This window comes from Macaca mulatta, chromosome 8 (assembly GCF_049350105.2).
Source record: "Macaca mulatta isolate MMU2019108-1 chromosome 8, T2T-MMU8v2.0, whole genome shotgun sequence".
Taxonomy (NCBI): domain Eukaryota; kingdom Metazoa; phylum Chordata; class Mammalia; order Primates; family Cercopithecidae; genus Macaca; species Macaca mulatta.
This window is the reverse complement of record NC_133413.1, coordinates 110,027,034-110,048,916: the sequence shown is the minus strand read 5'-3', so window position 1 is coordinate 110,048,916 and position 21,883 is coordinate 110,027,034. Positions and strand designations below refer to the sequence as shown.

The 21,883-nt window shown below is 39.7% G+C and overlaps 1 protein-coding gene and 1 pseudogene across 22 annotated transcripts in view; both read right to left on the bottom strand.

Annotated features, from left to right (window-relative positions):
* The window catches only part of VPS13B (vacuolar protein sorting 13 homolog B), an 856,590-nt gene that overhangs the window by 181,342 nt on the left and 653,365 nt on the right, over nt 1–21,883 (bottom strand). The gene's annotated exons all lie outside the window — the stretch shown is intronic.
* Nucleotides 1,080–19,205, bottom strand: LOC106999876 (mitochondrial proton/calcium exchanger protein pseudogene; annotated as a pseudogene).

Below are 21,883 nucleotides of genomic sequence, written 5' to 3'. Positions count from 1 at the left end.
CCCATATGAAACTGGCCTTTCTTAAAAAAAAAAAAAAAAAAAAAAAAAAAAAAAAAAAAAAGGACTTTCCTTACTACCCAGAACCATGTTTGACACAAATAATGGTATTATTAACAAATATTTATCCAAGTATCTGGCTGAAGTAGTCTTCCCTACCATTCTCTAATTGTTTATGCAGGAAATGTCTGTTTCCCTCTTATGACCTGTTGCAAACCAGAGGAGTCCCTGTACCTTTCCCTGCACTCTGCATTGATAAAAGTTCAAATACCTTGCCCAGTGTAACACTGGTAGACTGAGATTTCTTTAAATCTGTAGTCCATTTTATATGTACCATATACCAGATGTTGTCCTTATTTGTCTTACTCACCTGACATGAAAACTAGCCGTATTGTTTTTAACCTTCTAAATTACCTAAAATCACTTTCTATTTCTATTATTAATAAGACATAAGACTACTAGTATCATTAAGACAGAGCATGTCACACATCTTTACAACCCAGTGCTTAGCACAATGTGTCTTACAAATGCATGCATTCAACAAATGTTTGAGCTTAACTGACCCTAACAAGTGCTCGTTTCATGAGAGCCTGAGGATGTAACAGAAGACATTATCCCAAATGAAGGTAGGAATAGCAAAATTATTAGGCATATTATTAAGTCATAAATCATATATAATATTCTTTTTCTGTGTGTGCAGGAAGACAGATCTATTGACACCAATATCTAGAAATCAAGGTTCACAGATGAACAGAGGCATCTTCAGCCCTGAGGAGGCTGGGCTGTATCTCCTAAACCTCTGAGGATGGGCACAGCTGACAGCTCTGTGTGGGCAGAGTCCACGTGGTCCTCATTCTCTTCCCTGGGGACAGGGCAGCCGAGACGGGAGGGCACACACAAGGGGGCACCTTCCTGCCCTAGCCTGGCCCAGTGGCCTCTGGAGTCAGGCGGCTGCAGCAGCTGTACTACACCATAGTGTGGATCCAACACAATTCTGTGGAGGGATTCTGGGATTTCAGACTGATTGAATCTCCATGGAATGATGAAAATTAAAATTTACTTGATTATGGAAGTCTCTGATTCATTCCAGCCAAAGTATTAGATGAGCTACTGAGAATCACCTCAAAGCAATTGCTCTCATGGCCCTTGCCAGGGCCGTGGGGCAGCAGGAGGATGGGTGCCTAGGTCAGCAGCTCTAGCTCTTCACCTCTGTGGCCTCCTTCTCTGCCTTCTCCTCCATCTTCTGCTCTTTCTCCAAGGTCGCTACAATCTCAGCCACCTGGCTGGTGGAGGCATGAACATCTTTGTTCACCAACTCAATCATGTTGATGAGGTGATTGAGGTTGACCTTGCTATTCTTGTCTTCATCCAGTGCTATGGCCAGGCTGGTGAGTTTGCTTTCTGGAATGTGCCTGACTTGCTTCACAGTGCTAGTGAGCTCAGTGACACTGATGACGTTCTCCCCCACAGGCGTGCCCTAGGCCAGGCCCAGCTTACAGCCCCTGGTCCATCTCCAGGTGTGAGATCAAGCCCTCGATCTGCCCGATCATCTGCTGCACCCTCTTTGTCAGTCTCTTGCTGGCTTTAGATTCTTCCACATATTTTTCTTCACTTCCTGGTCTTTGAGAGTTCCTTCTTGATCTCTTGCAAGTTCTCGCTGTAGTCCTACACGTCCTTCTTCAGCAGCTCCAGCTCCTCCTTCTCTTCGGTGAGCAACTTCTGCTCCTTCAGCTTAGAGCAGGCATTGCTGAGGATGTCAATTTCCTCCTTAGTTATCTACTTCTCCTTCAAGCTCTCTAGCAGGGGGCAGTGTCCTTCAGGGTCTCTGACCACAGGACTGCGTCAGGCACTTCTGCCTGAGGTTAGGCCCCCGGCCTTCAAGGGGTGGCTTCCACACCTTCGGGCACAACATCCTTCTCCACCTCTGAGCACTTCTGCAGCTCCTTCCGGTGCTCCTGCTGGACGGCTACCTCCTCCTGCAGCATGGCCTCCAGTTTTGCCTTGTCCACTTGCTCGCCTTCCACCTCAGCCACTTTCATCTGCTCTTCCTTTGCCGCAGTCTCTGGGAGGGTCTGCAGTATGGACTTCAGCTGGTCAGCTGACAAGGGAGTTTCTGGGAGGTACATGGCCCGGGACAGGATGAGCAGCGATATGGGAATCTCCTGGTGCAGGTGCAGGTCCGGACACTGCTTCAGCTGATGCGGAGGGCCCTCATGCCTCACTCCCCACACGCTGGCTGCAGCTCCTTGATGTTCAGGTTGTCCACCCCTCCTCAGCAATCAGCTTGTCACTGGCCTTTATGGAGCACAGCCACACAGTGAGCTGAAAGCGCCAAAGTTGTTGATGCCCATGGACTGCAGCTCCGGCAGTTTGAACAGGGCCACCAGCTGCGGCTGTGACAGGTTGTCCAGGGTCAGCTCATTCTTAAATAATTTGGAAAATGCATGATTTCCTTCCTCATTGCTGGGTCTCTCCCCTGTCCCCCAGATCTTCTGGAAAAGCAGAGAAGTCTGGTGGCACTGCCCTTGGCTGCTTTGTTCTTCAAGGTCCTCTCCTCGATGGTGTCCTGGAGGAACTCTGCCAGCTCCAGGTTGACCCGAAGCTCCTTCTTCAGGCTCTCCTCCTTGATGGACTGGGTCTCAAACGTGGATGCTGGCATGTTGGGGAAGAGCTTCATGGTCACAGGCGCCATGAACTGGACCACCATGAACACAAGGAAAGGCACCAAGCCGAGAAGGTCAGCGCAGATCCGGAAAAACTGCCTGCGCTCCTGGCTGGTCAGGGTGTGGCTGTCAAGGATGCGCCAGAGCATGAGCACCGCCGTCTTGGTATGGATCCACAGCAGGCAGAAGTCACCGCAGTAGCGCTTCAGCTCTTCCAGCTCCCTCTGTCCGAGCGACTTACTCACCACCACCTCTGCGATGTGGGGCTGTACATCGGGCCGCCTTCCTCAAGCTTCCTGTTCTTGTCCTTGAAGGATTTGAGGGACTTCTCTGCTACCAAGTCATCAGAGACAGGGTGCAAAGAGTGCCAGCTGTGCACAGGAAGGCGCCGAGGTCCCGTGACCATAAAATCCACTGCGGCGTGGGCACTCTGGCCTCAAGGCCTAACAGCCGTGGTAATTGCCTCTGAAGGAAGGGTAGACGGGGTGGACCAGAGTGCAGCAGCCAAATGGAACATTTGCGTCACTCCTCAACCCCAGGATGTTGGCATAGGTGAGATAAGCAGGATGCCCTGGACTACCCAGAAGTTTTCACCAAGCCTTCATGATTGATTACAGCATTCACTCATACTTAATATTCTACATCTTCATGAGCAGGGCCCCTTCTTACCTTCCTCAGACGTCAGGATCTTTGGGTTTGCTCCTGGATACCCAGGCTCTCTGAGGGTCCCATCCCTTGTAAGTGTTCGTTCCCTTATGTGGGGACATTGTGTTTTCTTATCAGGCCTAGCAAAACTCTGAGTCTTGTTTACAAGTAGCTGTGCACTGGAAAGGGTCAGACACTTGAGTCACCTGTACATAATACTAAAATGTTCCTTTCTCCCCATGTTTTCAAACAGGAAAAACAACTTAATGTAAAGGAATTATTTTTTAAAATACTGTATTGACATATAACTAACATGCCACAAAAATTACCTTTTAAAAGCGTACAATTTATTGTTTTTAGTATACACAAGGTTGTACAACCATCACCAGTCTAATCCCAGAACATTATAATCAACACACACACACACACAAACAAATATCCCATACTACTTAGCAGTCACTTCTCACACATGCTCCCCCCTCCAGCTCCAAGAAACCACTAATTTTCTTTCTGTCTCTACAGATTTGTCTATTCAGTACATTTCATAGAAATGGAATCATATACTATGTGATCTTTTGTATCTGGTTTCTTTCACATAGCATAATGCTTCCAAGGTTCATCCATGTTGAAACATGTATCAATACTTCATTCCATTTTGTGGCTGAATAGTACAACAACATAAGCATATACCACATTCTGCTTATCCATTATCTGTTAATGAACATTTGGGTTGTTTCCACTTTTTGGCGATTATGAATAATGCTGCTATGAATATGTATGTGCAAATTTGCTTTTAAATTTTCTGATATTTGTACCTAGCAGTGGAACTGCTAAGACATATCTGATTGCAGTTTTCCTACTAAGTGTGAAGGAGTATACCATTGTGATTTTGATTTGTATTTCCCTAATTACTAATGATGTTCAGCATGTTTTCATGTGCTTATTGACTGTATATATTTTTGGAGAAATAGCTATTCAAACTCTTTGCTCATTTTTAAATTGTTATTTGTTCTTTTGTTATTGAATTGTAGGAGTTCTTATATTTTGGATATAAAATATAAGATTATTATATTTGATATATGTAGATATGATTTGCAAATATCAGATATATAATTTGCAAATATATCAGAGATATGATTTGCAAATATTTTCCCCCATTCTGTGGACTATCTTCAGTTTTTTGCAGCACAAAAGAGTTTAATTTCTGCAAAGTCCAATATGTTTGTTATTTTGCTTGTGCTTTTTGGTGTCATACTAAGAAACCACTGTTTAACCCAAAGTCAAAAAGATTTACACCTATGTCTTCTTTTAAGAGTTTTACAGTTTTATATCCTAAATGTAAGTCTACGATCTTTCCTGGATTAGTGTTGCGTGTATGCTGTATGAGGTAGGGGTTCAAGTTCATTCTTTCATATGTGGATATCTAGTTATGTCAGCAACATTTGTTGAAAGGCATTATTTTTATTTTTGACTTGTAGAATCTGGGGTACTGGAAGAGGCTGGTGGGAAAAATATTTTAGATAAATTGGATGGCTAAAATGACTCACACATTTGCCTCTGCATCCCTGTATGTGGGCTTCCAAATTCTATGGCCTCACAGAAAATAATAGCTTTAACAACAACAACAACAACAAAAAAGTGCAATTTTAACAAATGATTGTTAGAACAAAAACAAAACAAAGCTAAAGTAGAAAGAAGACTCAGATGTTGGGTCCTGAAACTGTCTTTTTTTGGGTTTATAAAATGAAAACTTAGGCCGGGCGCGGTGGCTCAAGCCTATAATCCTAGCACTTTGGGAGGCCGAGACGGGCGGATCACGAGGTCAGGAGATCGAGACCATCCTGGCTAACACAGGGAAACCCCGTCTCTACTAAAAAATACAAAAAAAAAAAAAAAAAACCAACTAGCCGGGCGAGGTGGCGGGCGCCTGTAGTTCTAGCTACTCGGGAGGCTGAGGCAGGAGAATGGTGTAAACCCAGGAGGCGGAGCTTGCAGTGAGCTGAGATCTGGCCACTGCACTCTAGCCTGGGTGACAGAGCGAGACTCCGTCTCAAAAAAAAAAAAAAAAAAAAAAAGAAAGCGTAAAGAAGGGTCTTAAGTACTCATTCTGTAGAAGCAATTTAGTAACCTACCCAGAAGGTTGCCCAAATATCCACATAAACCAACTGCTGAACCTAAAGGGATCCATTTTCCCTGACTGCAGAATGGCAAAGCATCCATAGAGACGTAAATACTGAAGCTACTGACTACTACCCTCATATCTCAGGCACCACTGTGGTCCCAGGTACACAGAAAAAAACAGTTTATAACTCTGGCTGCTTGCTTAACTTGTCTTTGTCTTTTTTCAATAGATTGGATCTCATTATGTTGTCCAGGTTGGCCTCAAACTCCTAGGCTCAAGTGATCCTCCTGCCTCAGCCTCCTAAGTAGCTGGGACTACAGGTGTGCACCACCGTGCCAAGCGCTAACTTTATTTTTGAGACTCAGACCTTGGACCACTTCTGCCAACACACCCTTCTCGACTCTTGTTGATGAGTGAGGTGCCTCTCATCATTACTTTCAGAATATCCTGTGCATTTTGCCATTACCAGGCACCTATTGATATTATTTTTGCAGTTACTTGCTTAGGTATCTGTCATAGTTCAGTGAACTGAGAGCTCCTGGACTGTCCTATATGTAAATATTCTAAATACCTAAACTACTGTTTGGTCTACAGGAAGTACTAATTGAATGCTAAAGGCAGTAAAAATATTTCATTTCAAAATATCGTTCCCAAGTGTGATGAGTATTTTAAATTAAAAACTCTTAGAGATCAACAAGTGCTAGAAGAGACATTTCTGCTATCTATGATGAAACTGCCCCACCAAGGAGAGCAATTGTTCTTGTTCCCCTCCTTGTTATCTCATTATCCTCTACAGGGAAGAAGACCAAAAATGTAACCACACCTGAAGAGTCCCTTTGTCAAGACTGTGACTGTCCCAAGGTTATTTGAGTTACAGAGAGAACTATTTACAAGTTATTCTCTGTTCTCTGATCCAATCATTCTCCCTAGTAGTCATTTATTGCCCCTCAATAGAATTCCTGTTCTATCCCTTCCCATAACCTGTTTTACCAGGATCCAAGCCTTCATTCTTTCTGTGACCTTAAGATGGTATATAAGTTTCTGTACCTTGTGATGCTGGGTGTTCACTCTGAAGGCGCCCATGTATATACATTAAATACATTTGTATGGCTTTTCTATTAATCAATCTGCCATGTCAGTGATTTTCAGATAATCTTTAGGGGGCCAAAAGCCTATGGCCCCCACAATGTTTAATGATGTAATGAAGAAAATATGAATGAATGCAAGTCTGTCACCATTTTCTGCTGAACTCTCACAGGCTCATCAAATTAATTTATCCAAACAATCTATTAATTCCTCTCAGACATGCTGTATTCCCTGTCTTACTTAATGGTTCTATAATCCACCAAGTGGCTTTAGTCAGAAATCTGACTTTTTGACTCCTCATTTCATTCCCTCTTTCTCTGGTCCCAAGCCAAAAACTGATTAAGTTCTGTCAATTTTAGTTCTAAAACATTGCTTGATTCTAATCTTCCCTTCTCTCCAGCATTCCATCCAGTTCCTATTTTCCTCCACCATGTTTTTGATATCATTCAGTTATTATAAAGCCTCCTAAATGGTTCCCCTGTCTAGACCAATTGTCTTTCGATTTAATCCAGTCTCCACAGAGTAATTTCCAAACAATTTGTTTTAAGTGCAATCCTGAGCGGCTCACTCCTGCCTAAAACTCTTTATTGGCTTCTCCTTACGTAAGAAACAAAAGACCAAGCTCCTAAAAATAAATAAATAAATAAATAAATAAATAAATAAATTTAAAAAATGATAATAATAATTAAAAAGCAAGCAAGCAAGAAAGAGTTCTTGCCTTTCCTTATAATATCTGAGTTTGCAGAGCCCACTTCCCCCAATGCATGCTGTTGTATCACTAGGACTTTCATATTGTTCCCTTTATCTAATGTACCCTTTCTTTGCCAGTCTAATCACTGGGATACTGCTTCAGCATTTTCTCCAAGAAGTTGATTCACAAGGCTAGGCCAAGGCTAGGCCAGGAGGGAGGCAGAGCAAGACAGCTGAACAGAAGCCTCCACCAAACATCCTGCTCACAGCAACACCAAAATGAATAATTATCCATAAAGAAAAAGGACTTTAATAAGAACCAAAAATCAGGTAAGCAATCACAGTACCTGTTTTTAACTTTGTATCACTGAAAGAGGTACTGAAGAGGGTAGGAAGAGAGTCTTGAACTGCCAATGCCAACCCTCTTCCATCCCCCCAAGGGTGGCTGTGTGGCACAGAGAATGTGGCATTTGCGGGCGGGAGAGCACAGTGATCGTGGGACTTAGCATTGGAACTCATGCTGCCCCGTTACAGTGGAAATCAATACTAGGCAGAGCTCAGCTGGTACCCACAGAGGGAGCATTTAGACCATCCCTAGCCTCAGGAGAACCATCCTGTGGGCAGAACCTGAGTTCTGGCAAGCCTTGCCACTGCAGGCTAAAGTGCTCTGGGGTCCTACATAAACCTGAAAGGCAGTCTAGGCCACAAGAACTGCAATTCTGGGGTAAGTCCTGGTTGTGTGCTGGGCGAGGAGCCAGTGAACTTGAGGGGCATGCAATCCAGTCAAACACCAGATGGGGCAGCTAGGGGAGTGCTTGTGCCAATCCAATCCTCCTCCAATCCAGGCAGCACAGCTCACAGCTCTGGGAGAGGAGAGGGAGAGTAAAGGGGACTTGGTCTTGCAGTTTGGATACCAGCTCAGCCACAGCAGAATAAGGCACGAGGCAGAGTCCTGAGGCCTCCATTCCAGGCCCTAGCTCCCAGAGGACATTTGTAGACACACCTTGGGCCAGAAGGGAACCCGTGCCTTGAAGACAAGGACCCAGTCCTTACAGGATTCATCACCTGCTGACTGAAGAGCCCTTAGGCCTTATATAATTAGCAGCAGCACCCAGGCAATACTCACCATGGGCCTTGGGTGAGACACTCAAAGATATGCTGGTTTGAGCTGTGACCCAGCACATTCCCAGCTGTGATGGCTATAGGGAAGGACTCCTGCTTAAGAAAAGGAGACAGAAAAGTAAAGGTAGTTTGTCTTGTAGCTTAGGTACCAGCTAGCCCACAGTGGGAAAGAGCACCAAGTGGGTTCTTGGGATTCCCAATTCCAGGCCTTGGTTCTTGGATGGCATTTCATTTCTGGGCCTGCCCTGGGCCAGAGGGGAGCTCACTGCCTTGAGGAGTCTCAGGCCTGGCAGTATTCACCACAAGTTGACTAAAGAGCCCTTGGGCCTTGTGGGAACATCTGTGGTAGCCACGTAACACTTCCTGCATGCCTGGGATGATGGTGGCCACGGGGAGAGACTCCACTGCTTGTGGAAAGGGGAGGGAAGAATGGGATTTTTTTTTTTTTTTTGTGGCTTGGGTGCCAGCTCATTCTCAGTAGCATGGAGCACCAAGTAGATTCCTAAAGTTTCTGACTCCGGGCCCTGGCTCCTAGACAGCATCTCTGGATGTACCTGGGACCAGAGAAATTTCACTGCCCTGTAGGGAAGAACACAAGCCTGGCAGGTTATAGAGCCCTAGGACCTTGAGTGAACACAGGTGGATAGCCAGGCAGGGGTTATCATGAGCCTTGGGTGAGGCCCAGTGCTGTGCTAGCTTCAGGTGTGACTCAGCACAGTGGCCACCACTGTGTTTGTATTACCTTCCCTAGGCCCAGCTCCAGGCAGCTCAGTACAGAGAGACTCTGTTTGTTTGGGAGAAAGTAAGGGAAGAAAACAAGAGTCTCTGCTTGGTAATCCAAAGAATTCTTCTGGATCTTATTCAAGACCACCAAGGTGGCACCACTGTGAGTCTGCAAGAGCCACAGAGTTACTGGGCTTCAGGTGCCCCCCAATGCAGATATGGCTGCAGTGACCAAAAACTTAGATCACAACACCGAAGTCTCTTCATATACCTGGAAAGCCTTCCTAAGAAAGACAGGTACAAACAAGCCCAGACCATGAAGCCTATAATAAATACCTAACTATACAATGCCCAGATACTGATGAACATCCAGAAGCATGAAAACCATCCAGGAAAACATGATGTCAACAAACAAACTAAGGTACCAGGGACCAATCCTGGAGAGACACAGATACATGACCTTTCTTCCAGACAGAGAATTCAAAATAGTTGTTTTGAGGAAACTCAGCAAAATTCAAAACAATGCAGAGAAGGAATTCAGAATCCTATCAGATAAATGTAACAAAGAGATTGAAATAATTTAAAATAAGCAAAAATTCTGGAGTTGAAAAATGCAACTGACATACTGAAGAATGCATCAGAGTCTCTTAACAGCAGAATTGATCAAGCTAAAGAAAGAATTAATGAGTTTGAAGACAGGCTATTTGAAAATACACAATCGGAGGAGACAATGAGAATGAATGGGTGGTCCCTAGGGCTTAAGGCAACCCTTGAACAACGGCTAATAAGGAACTGGAGACCTCAGTATTAAACCCACGAGGAACTAGATTATGTGAATAATTGGAATGAGTTTGAAAGTAGATTCTATCCAGGAGCCTCCAGATTAGAACCCAGGCCAACAGACAGTCTGATTTTGGCTTTGTGAGACCCTGAACAGAGAACCAGCTGAACTCACCTAGACTTCTAAGCATAGAATTGTGAGATGATAAATTTGTGTTGCTACATTTGTTGTAATTTGTTATGCATCAATAGAAAACTAATACAAATTCCATATGCACATTTGCCCACATGGCATTTCCAATTTCAAAAGCAATTAAAATGAAGTTTCAAGATGTAGGTATATTTGTTGAAGTTTTGTTTATCTCTTCCCCCAAAGGAAAAATATCTAATATATCTTAAAAACATCTAATGGGGCCAGGCACGGTGGCTCATGCCTGTAATCCTAGCACTTTGGGAGGCCAAGGCGGGTGGATCACAAGGTCGTCAGGAGTTCAAGACCAGTCTGGCCATGATGGTGAAACCCCATCTCTACTAAAGATACAAAAAATTAGCCAGGTGTGGTGGTGGGTGCCTATAATTACAGCTACTTAGGAGGCTGAGGCAGAGAATTGCTTGAACCTGAGAGGCAAAGGTTGCAGTGAGCCAACATCATGCCACTGCACTCCAGCCTAGGCAACAGAGCAAGACTCTGTCTCAAAACAAAAAACAAACAAACAAGCAAAAATCCCAAAAAACAAACAAACATCTGATGATGTTAGTTGCCTACTCCTCCTTCTTTTTAAAAATTATTTCAAAGTTCTAGGAATGATGGAACCTGTCTCTTCCACTGAATGCAGTTACAAAATCTGGCAATAAACCAGCTATAAAACCTACACAGAGCAGCTATTTGAGAATTCTGAAAAGTATATGGTAACAAGTAGATTGAAGAAGAAGACTAGAATTCAAAATACTACCAAAATGGTGAGGAGTTTCTAATTTTTCCTCCCCTACCTCCTTATTCTAGATTAATGGCAGCCCAAAGTCCAGAAGTGGATATCATGTGGAGATAGAGAGAGTACAAGGAGAAGCCCTCTATTTCTGGCTTCAAGAAGTGTGAGGGAGTCTCCTAATGCTCAGGGAAACTAGGGAAATCTATTGTTTTCCTTCTTTCTTTTCTTCATTCCCCTGTCCTCCGGGAAACAGGAGAGAATACTTCTTAATTCATTTTATGAAACCATCATTACTGATACCAAAAGTAGATGGAGAAAGTATAAAAAACAATATACATGGATATTCCTCAAGAAGAGACATAAAAATCCTCAAAAAATTTAGCAAATCAAATCCGTCAGCATACAGAACTAATAATGTACCACAACCAAAATAGAGGTTGTCCTAGGTTGTAGGTTGTCCTACAAGCCTTGGTTAATCAATGTAAAACTGTTAACAGTTTACAACAATAACAAAGGTAGTATCAATTGATGCAGAAAACATTTTTGAAAAATTCAATATCCATTCATAATAACTCTAGGCAAACTATCAATAGAGGGAAACTTAACCTGATAAAGGCTATATATGAAAAGCCTAAACCTAACATCATCATTATGAAGAAATGAATGCTTTCCCCCTAAGAACAGAAACAAGGCAAGGATGCCCATTCTTATTACTCATACTCAACATAGTATTGGAAATCATAGACAGTGCAACAAGGCAAGAAAAAAGGGCATAAATAACAAAGAAAAAAATGCCAATTTGCAGATGACATAATTGTCCATGTAGCAAACCCAACAAGAATCTACAGAAAAGCTCCTAGAATTAATAAGTGAGTTTGGCAGTTTTAGAACATAAGATCATCACACAAAAATCAATTCAGTTTCTATAAACTAACAATATGCAGCTGGAAAACAAAAAAGCCTTAAAATAAAAGATAGTATTTATAACATATCCAAATAAAAGGAACACAGGTATAAATCTAATCAAACGGTCATAGGATCTGTATGCTGAAAACTACAAAATGCTGATAATAAATTTTAAAAGACCAACATAAATAGAGAGACATACCATACACATATCATATTCATGAACTGGAAGGTAGACAACATAGTAAATATATCAATTTCTTCCAGATCTGTAGATTTCACACAATTCCAATAATAATCCCAGAAATACTTATTTTAAATATAGAAAAGCTGATTCTAAAATTTACATAGAAAAGCAAAGGAACTAGAATAACCAAAACATTTTTGAGAAAGAATAACAACACTGGAGGACTCAAACTACCAGATTTTAAGACTTACTATCTATTAGGATCAAGATAGTATAGCTTTGGAGAAGGAATATATATGTACCTCAGTGGAACAGAACAGAGTCCAGAAATAGGGTCCAAACAATTATTAGTTGATTTTTAAAATAGGTGCAAATACAGTTCAATGGAGAAAGGTAGTTTACAGATGGTGTTGAACATCTGTATACAAAAAAAAAAGTACCTTAAACTCAACTTCATACTGTATACAAAAATTAACTCAAAATGAATCATGGATTTAAATATAAAATGTAAAATTAGAAAGCCTTTAAAGAAGAAAACAGGAGAAAATCTTCAAGTCCTAGAGTTGTGGCTTGGGTGCCAGCTCATTCTCAGTAGAATGGAGCACCAAGTAGATTCCTAAGGTTTCTGACTCCAGGCCCTGGCTCCTGGATAGCATCTCTGGATGTACCTGGGACCAGAGAAATTTCACTGCCCTGTAGGGAAGGACACAAGCCTGGCAGGTTATAGAGCCCTAGGACCTTGAGTGAACACAGGCGGATAGCCAGGCAGGGGTTATCATGGGCCTTGGGTGAGGCCCAGTGCTGTGCTGGCTTCAGGTATGACTCAGCACAGTGACCACCAGCGTTGTGGTGGCCACAGTGCTTGTTACCTTCCCTAGCCCCAGCTCCAGGCAGCTCAGTACAGAGATACTCTGTACTGAGTCTCTTATACATGATACCAAAAAGGCATAATTTATTTTAAAAATGTGTAAGTTGGACTTCATCAAATTAAAAACTTTTGCTCTGTAAAGGGTAGTGTTAAGAGAATGAAAAGAGAAGGTATGTACTGGGAGAAAATATCTGCAAATTACATATCCGACAAAAGACTTGTGTCAAAAAAAATAAAAAAGTATTATAATTCAGCAATGAGAAAATAATGTAATTTTTAGATAGCCTAATTTTTAAAGCATGCGCCACCATGCCTGGCTAATTTTTTGTATCTTTAGTGGAATGGGGTTTTGCCATGTTGGCTAGGTTGGTCTCAAACTCCTGGTCTCAAGCAATCCGCCCATCTTGGCCTCCCAAACTGCTGGGATCAAAGTGTGAGCCACTATGCTTGGACAGGACTAAATATTTTAGCAACAAGAAAATCTGAAGCAATCTTGGATCTCTGTCTCTCATAGTTTGTCCTAAAAGTCTCAGTGTGGTTTTAAACTTTAATAACTTCAGCAGCATAAAAATACTGCAGGATGATTTAAAAAACATCACTCGAAAAGTTTAATTATTTAAATCTTTTATAGATTTATTTTGTTTTGTGAATTTGAACAGTGAATTTTTAATGTTAACTTTTTGTGGTGCTGGTTTCTGGATGACCCTTTCTCAGACCAGTGGATTGGTAGGGGAGAGTTACTTATTTGGACACTTCGTCACTTGATCTATCTTTCCTATAAGGTTATGTCAAAAGTGTTTTTATGTATCAAAACTGCATTCTTTTGATTACCTTAAATTTAGTAATTTAGGATTACAAATGTAACCCCTCAGTCACTGAGCAGCAGTTGATGAAAGTTTTTAGAAAGTTTGAAAATCTAGTAGAGCTATATGTGTTCCCAAACAGTTGCTATGTTAACTTATTTATTTATTTTTCAAGACAGGGTCTTGCTCTGATGCCCAGGCTGGAGTGCATGACATTATCCTAGCTCACTGCAGCCTCAAACTCCTAGACTCACATGATTTTGTTAAGGCTTAATAAGAAACAAATTATTATTTAAGACATTTAGGTAATTCACTTTTCAAATGTTTTTTGTATATTTGTTTCCATATAGGGCATACAGTGCAACCTCTGTACAAGACGTACATTAGTTAGTAGGCCACAAAGTCCCTCACCCTGGAGGGAATGAACCATATAGAGACAGCGCTGAGCCACATTTCTTGCAAAGCACATTCTGTGCAATGTATACACAGAGTGGCTAGGGCAGTCCCATTTGGGCAAGTTGGACAAGATGATAGGCTAAGAACCAAAAAAGCAGAGTTGAAATTAGGCTATATCGTAATACTAGGTATTCCTTTCAAAAGTACCAGGTCCACCAAAAGACAGGAGGCATGCACCAGAATGAGCAAGTGAAACAGCACCGTTTATTGTTGTGTAAAGTTCATCAATATGTTTCTCTGAACTTTCACATCCTTGATCTAGCTAGTTTTTTGGTAGAAAATTAGTCTTCACTGCAAATATTTTCAGTCTAATGACAGGAAGATTATTTTTACAAGTAGAAAAAAATATGCAAAAATAGTGCCTGGTATTTTTCAACTTAAAAAATAAAAGTAAAAATTGAGCAATCCACATTTTCTGTTTTTTGATACTTTTAAAAAATTGATAAAAATATTAATCTGATCATTAAGATAAAACATTAAAGAAATGGACTAGAACAGTTTTATTAAACAGAGACACACTGGGAGCTATAAAGAATAATGTTTTACAGGAACTGGAAATATAACTGGATAGGGAAACAGGCACAGACTGTTACTGTAAATTTTATTCCAATTATTATCGGATTCTTATGTTTAAGAGTTTAGAATTGTATTATAATCCTCATTGAACTTTAATAAATGGATTATTTTCAAAGTTTTGATTTTAGGAATATGCAGTAATAGAGAATCTCCCAGCTGAGTCATCTATTTCTCTGCCAGATCTAATTTCTCACAATTTTTAGAACATATTCTGTATCTTTAAGTAAACCCATGCCTGCCAATTATTAGATCCTAATTACCCTTCAAAACTTTCTGAACAGCTACCAGGAAACAGAATGATGGAATGACTATCGAGTTAAAAGATTAGACAAATGCAAATAAATTATACTTACTTTATGCTCCTATCATCTTAGAGGATGACTTAATAGTGAAAGGAAAAGTATCATATTGTAATAATGAAATCAGAGAGGGAATTCAAGCCCCAGAGGTGATTCCCATAAGTTTATGTTAATGCACACCTTGTGGGGGACCAAACATCAAATGGAAAAGTTTCCTGAGAACTGTTCCAGCTCTTTTCTCATTTAAAATGCTCCAACTTTACTTGACCCATTAGTCATCATATTACTTACATTTATGATGTATTATGAAATCTATTACCAAAAACCCAATGAATTCAATATGGCTTGTTATACTCAAATCATAACATTTATGAAAGAAAACTTCTTTGTTAAGTGTTTCTTCCTTTGGAATTTTATTTGCAAAAGATAAAAAACTTTTTAGACAAGCGAGGCTTACAAGAAAACATTCAGTGCATACATGGGCGGCTATGTATAGACACAGAAATGATGTTTTTATTCACCATGTTAGTAAATGCAAAACACAGAATTAACAAACCCATAATCAAGGTTGACCTTATTATTATAATAACTCTGGTAAAAAATATTACTAGGTCATAGTACTTTTTTCTCTTATTCAGCAATTGAAATTCAGATTTTTGTTACAGTGTTCAAGTAAAGGTATTCATGATGACAGTGGACAAGGGAGACGGAGTATTCACAGGTATAAGAGCTAGAAAACCTGGAAAGCTGCCCATGACAATGAGATCAATGTGCTCTCCATTGAAGGTGTGAAGTGTAAAGACCTCAGTGATGGCAGACACATGTGCTTTAATTAATGATAGTATACAAAGTGGAACAGGCTATATGCTGTCTTATGTGCTATGAGGAAGCTTAGAGGAAATGAAAGGTTCTTCACCTGAATAAGTCAGCAGCAGTTCATGATACTTATCATTGGGGTCTGGGCATCATCACTACTAGCAAAATTACTCAGAAACATGTTTTTATGATCAAGCATTGACTTTCTAAATTTCATTATCCTCTCCAAATCACAACACAAAAGTTCTAATTATAGGGTAATTGCACCAATTTCTAAAGTAAATGTACTGACCTAAACTCATCAAAATAAGTTTCCCTCCCTCTTAGTAATAACCATAAGGGCTAACTATATTCCACTACTCCAACAATTTTGTACCTTTTTTGGTGCCTATGTCTTCCTTTGTTTGTTTTACTATTTCAGTGATGGCATATACTCATCCTTGAAGACACATATGATTTTTAGAAACAGCCAAATGTTGTTTTGAGATAAATTTAGTGAAAATGTTATTACCAGTCTGTTTATGAAAAAAGGAGAGATCAGTATGAATGGAAATGAAAGGGAAATTATTCCAGAAGAAAACAAGACTTAGGCTAATGTAATGGCAGCTCAGAATTAGAGTGGGCAAAGAAAAAGGGTGTAAGAATTCCAGACTAAGAAAACAACGAAGTTTAAAACATAGAGAAGCCAGTTTATAGAGGTTCTCACTGCCAATGGTGAGACAACTTGAGAATCATTAAAAATAATGAGTTCAAAATAATACCAAACAACATCAACTAACTGGCCACCATTGAGATATGCTAGAGAATGAACTCATTTTTGAAAAGGGATAAAGGGAAAGAATTAAGCATTTATCCTGCCTTTTTGAATGAGCAATACTACTGAATACTCAAATAGTAGGTTGGGGAATGTTTCTCTTCAAAGAAGTATGCCAGCTAACATATGGAAAAGGAATGCTAGAATTAGAATATTACTATTTACAACCTCCAATAAATTTAGGCATTGAGCACCAATGGGTGCTAGCATCACAAAAAGAGCTTTGGACATTATATGCCTCCTGATTGAGTGATACAAAACATCTCGTAAAACAGTTTTGCTTAAAAAAAATCCTGAATCAGATTAAGCCAAATAAGCAATTTATATGTAAGAAATACAGTGGACAGGTGCACAAAGGGTTGGGGGCTAAAGAGAGTTTTGACTGGATTAACTGAGGAAAGGAAGTAGTTAAGATTCAAATAAATTTGGCAGGAGAGGCAAGTCTAGCAAGGGCATAGAAGACAGCATTATTGAGTAAATAAGAGAATCTGAAGTTAGTGCTACCAGGAAGCAGAATGAGGAAGTAATCAAGGATTAAACCTACACCAGAGAAGTAGCAGGCATAATGGAGGACTATTTCAAAGAAAAAAGTAGAAGGACTTGAAATAAAAATAAGAATGGCCTAAAGATGGTAGTAAATTGGGAGAGGACATGACCAGAAAATTTTTCCTATCATCAGCAGTTGTAAAAAAAGTTTGAAGACTATGCTAAAAGAAGTGAGCAATGAGAGAGAAGAGAGAAAATGGCTTAATTTACTGTGAACATGTTTAAATAACAAAGCATACCTAATACTCATATGTAGAAATAGTCTTAGAGTTAAATATTAAGTCAAAAGAGCTGCATTTGGGAGTTGTCAGCATAAAAGAGACTATTGTACAGGGATAAGAAAGGAAGGCTCAAGACTGTGTCAATGGAAAGGCATGGGGCTGGAGAGTTAGGAAAAAAAGAACTGCAGGCAGAAAGTTGGAAAGTTAGAGTTAGGATAACTTTATCTCTTCTTACTGGGCTTACTCCATGTCCCTAGGAAGATATTTCCCAATTACTCTCATTCTTTTCTGTAGAAGAAATAATTCTAACAGAATTAGGCTACATGAAGAAATAAAAAAAATCTAAATAACTGCTATTCTACTGACTGCTCTGCGTGAGACCTAGTACCGGCCCCTACCTCCTTGCCACCTGCCCAACCAGCCTCTGTGACTCTTTGAGTTCTATTACTTAGCCAAGTCTTTCAGAGGTATAATCCCTTGAGGGCACCATTTCAGCTGGGTAATTTTTCTCATTTCTTCCTAAAATAAAAGTTATAGTTTAAAAACAAAAGTTGAAATAATGAAAGGCTTTTCCCTATTTTAAAATTCGTGGTCCATTCCCTAGTTGACATTCTGACATCAAGTTTACTGTTTCATTTGATAGATCACAGAGAAAACAAACTGTGATAATATCATGCTGACACTGCAAATTGGAACCATAAAATTCGGGAAACGTAAAAGTCAAGGTCCTTACAGTTTCACTAACTAGTTTACATTTCTTAAATGTAGAAGATAGCCTGCTAGTATGGCTGTAAAACTCAATTAAGATAGAGGCAGGACTCTCACGATTAAGGTATAGGCCTTAGCCCAATTTCTGGCAAGGGAGAAGCGGCAGAGGATTAAATATCATTTAAAAATGATATTTTGGGCAAGATTAAAATAAATAAATTATTAAAATTAGCTTCTTCTTTTTTTCTTTTTTGAGATGGAGTTTCGTTCTTGTTGCCCAGGCTGAAGTGCAGTGGCATGATCTCAGCTCACTGCAACTTCTGCCTCCTGGGTTCAAGTGCTTCTCCTGCCGCAGCCTCCCAAGTAGCTGGGATTACAGGCATGCACCACCACACCCAGTTAATTTTGTATTTTTAGTAGAGATGGGGTTTCGCCATGTTGGCCAGGCTGGTCTCGAACTCCTGACCTCAGGTGATCCACCCACGGCAGCCTCCCAAAGTGCTGGGATTACAGGTGTGAGCCACCACACCTAGCCCAAAATTAGCTTCTTAAAATATTTTATTTTGCTTTGAATCTTCTTGCATTTAAAAATCATATTATGAGGGTGGAGCAAGATGGTGGAATAGGACTCTTCAGCGATCATCCCCTCATAGCAATATCATTTTGAACAACTATCCACACAAGAAAATACCCTCACAAGAGCTAAAGAAATGAGATGAGAGATCACAGTACCTGGTTATATCATAATAATATGAAAAGATATACTTAAGAGGGTAGGAGGGACATTCCCTGTGTCAACTCTCCCCTATTCCCAAGTAGCAAATTCAGACAGACACTATCTGCTTGGGGGAACATGAAGGAAGTAAATGGAGGACTTTGTTTTGGTCTCCACCTCTGGGCCTGCCATAGTAAAATCCAGCATCAGGCAGACTGCTGTAGCCCCTTATTTAGGTCAGTACCGATGTACTGAGCCTCTTGACCTATCCCAGTGGTGGGCAGGATACCATAGTCTCTGTGAAATAGACTTGATCACTGGCCTGAATCACTACCAGCTGTCCACAAGGCCTTTGGTTTCAGACAAACCTGAATGGCCATGGGCTCTGAGTATGCCCCAGCACTGTGCCAACCTTGGTGGCCATGGGATTCCATCCTGGTGTTGGGCTGGTGTGGCAAGCCTGAGTGTAGGGTGCCCTCTAAAACTTCGATGGCTGTGGCAATCATGGATTTAGGGACAATGCCAGACAACATGACCAAAAAGTTCTAGACAGGCTTACTGTTGAAGGGCATTCCCAGACAAAGCCAGACTGCAAAGACTGGAGTAAGAACCTACTTCTTCAATGTTCAGACATTGATGCATGACCACAAGAATAAACAAAACAAAACAAAACAAAACAAAAAACTATAAACATGACATCACCAAAGAAAATAGAGTGCTAGTGACCGATCCCCGAAAAATAGAGATATATGAACTGCTTGACAAATAACTCAAAATAATTGCTTTCAGGAAACTCAATAAGCTTCAAGAAAATAGATAAACAATTCAACAACATAAGAAAAACAGTAAGTGACCAGAATGAGAAATTTAAGAGATTGAAAGAATAATTTTTTAAAAACCCAGAAATCCCACAGCTGAAAAATACAATGAACTAAATGAAAGATGCAAAAGAGAATATAAACAGCAGAATTGATCAAGCAGAAGAAACAATCTATGAACTCAAAGACAGATTATTTGAAAATATACAGCCAAAAAATATACAGTAAAGGAATGAAGAAAGCTTACAAGATTCATGGGAGCATCAAAAGGGCAAATTCTTGGTCACTGGTATTCAAGAGGGAATAGAGATAGATAAAGGGGTAGAAAGCATATGCAAATAAAGAATAGCAGAACCCTTTCCAAACCTGGAGAAATATATAAATAACCAGGTATAACAAGGTCAAATGTCTTCAATCAGATTCAATCCAAGTAAGGTTACCCAAAGACAAATTATAATCAAACTATCAAAGAGCAAAGACAAAGACAGGATCCTGAAATCAGCAAGAAAAAAGAAGCAAAGAATACAGAAGGACATTCTAATACACTGAGCAGCAGACTTCTCAACAGAGAGGATTCTTACAGGCCAAGGGAGAGTGGGATGATATATTCAAAGAGCTGGAAAACAAACGAACTAACCTGCAAACCAAGAATACTGTACCTAGCAAAGCTGTCCTTTAATGAAAGAGAGATAAAAATTTTATTGGACAAACAAAAGCTGAGGGAGTTAATCACCAAGAGACCTGCATTACAAGAAATGCTAAGGAGAGTTTTTCAAGCTGAAAGAAAAGGATGATAATAACAGAACATCTGAAAGTATAAAACTCGCTGGTAAAAGTATACCATCAAATACAGACTATTCTAATATTGTAATGGTGGTGCGTAAATTATATCTCTAGCGTAAAGGTTCAAAGATAAAAATATTAATGATGCTAATTTGTTAAGGAATATACAATATACAAATACGTAAATTTTGAAATAACATATTCAAAATGTGGAGGGAGGTAGTGGAGTGTAAGAATAGAGGTTTTTTTTGTGTACGTGATCAAAGATAAGTTGTTATTAGCTTAAAATAACCTGTTATAACTATAAAATTTTTTTGATATCCCTCATGGTAACCATGTAGATACACAAAAAATTAAAAAGCAAGAAATCAAAACATACCAATAGAGAAAACTTACTTAATCACAAAGAAAGACAGTGAGAGGAAGGAACGAAGAGTCCATAAGACAACCAGAAGACAACTGACAAAATGGCAGTATTTAGTCCTTACCTTTCAATAACTACCTTGAATGTAAATGGCTTACATTCACCAATGAAAAGAAAGAGCAAATTAATAGATTATAAAAACACACCCAACTATATGCTGCTTACAACAGACTCAATTCACTTATAAGAACACACATAGGTTAAAAGTGAAGGAATGAAAAAAGATATTCCATGCAAATGGAAACCAAAAAAGAGCAAAAGTAGCTATACTTATATCGAACTTTAGGTAAAAAACTGTAAAAAGAGATAATGCACGTCCTTATATAATGACAAAGAGGTTAGTTCAGCAAGATGGCATAACATTGTAGTACATAGGTACCCAACACTGGAGCATCTAAATATATAAAGCAAATATTAATCCAGCATCAGGGAGCATCAGGCATAGCCTGCAATTTAATAATAGTGGAGGCCTTTAACACTTTACTTTCAGCAATGGGTAGATCATCCAGACAGAAAATTAAACAGGAAACATCAGACTTAAACTGCACTCTAGAACATTTGAACCTGACAAACATATACAGAATGTTCCATCCAAAAGCTGCAGAATACACATGCTGCTTAATTGCACATGGAACATCCTCCAAGACAGATCAGATATTAGGCCACAACTTTTAACAAATTTAAGAAGGCTGCAATCATATCCAGTATCTTTTCTGACAACAATGGTATAAAACTAGCAATCAATAACAGGAAGAACTTCAGAAAATTCACAAGTTCATGGAAATTAAACAATAAGCTCCTGAATGATCAATGAATCAATGAAAAAATTGAAAGAAAAATTTAAAAATTTCTTGAGACAATATGAAATGGAAACAGCATATACCTAGACCTAAAGGATATAGCAAAAGCAGTTCTAAGAGGGGAAGTTTCTAGTAGTAAATACATACAGTAAAAATGAAGAAAGAGCTAAAATAATCTACCATTACAACACAAAGAACTAGAAAAACAAGAACAAAGTTCCAAATTAGTAGAAGGAGGGAAATAAAATAAAGATCAGAGCAGAAATAAATGAAACAGAGACTACAAAAATAATAGAAAGGATCAAAGAAACAAAGAACTGATCTTTTGAAAAAACAGGCAAACCTTTAGCTAGACTAAGAACAAAAAAGAGAAGACTCAAATAAAT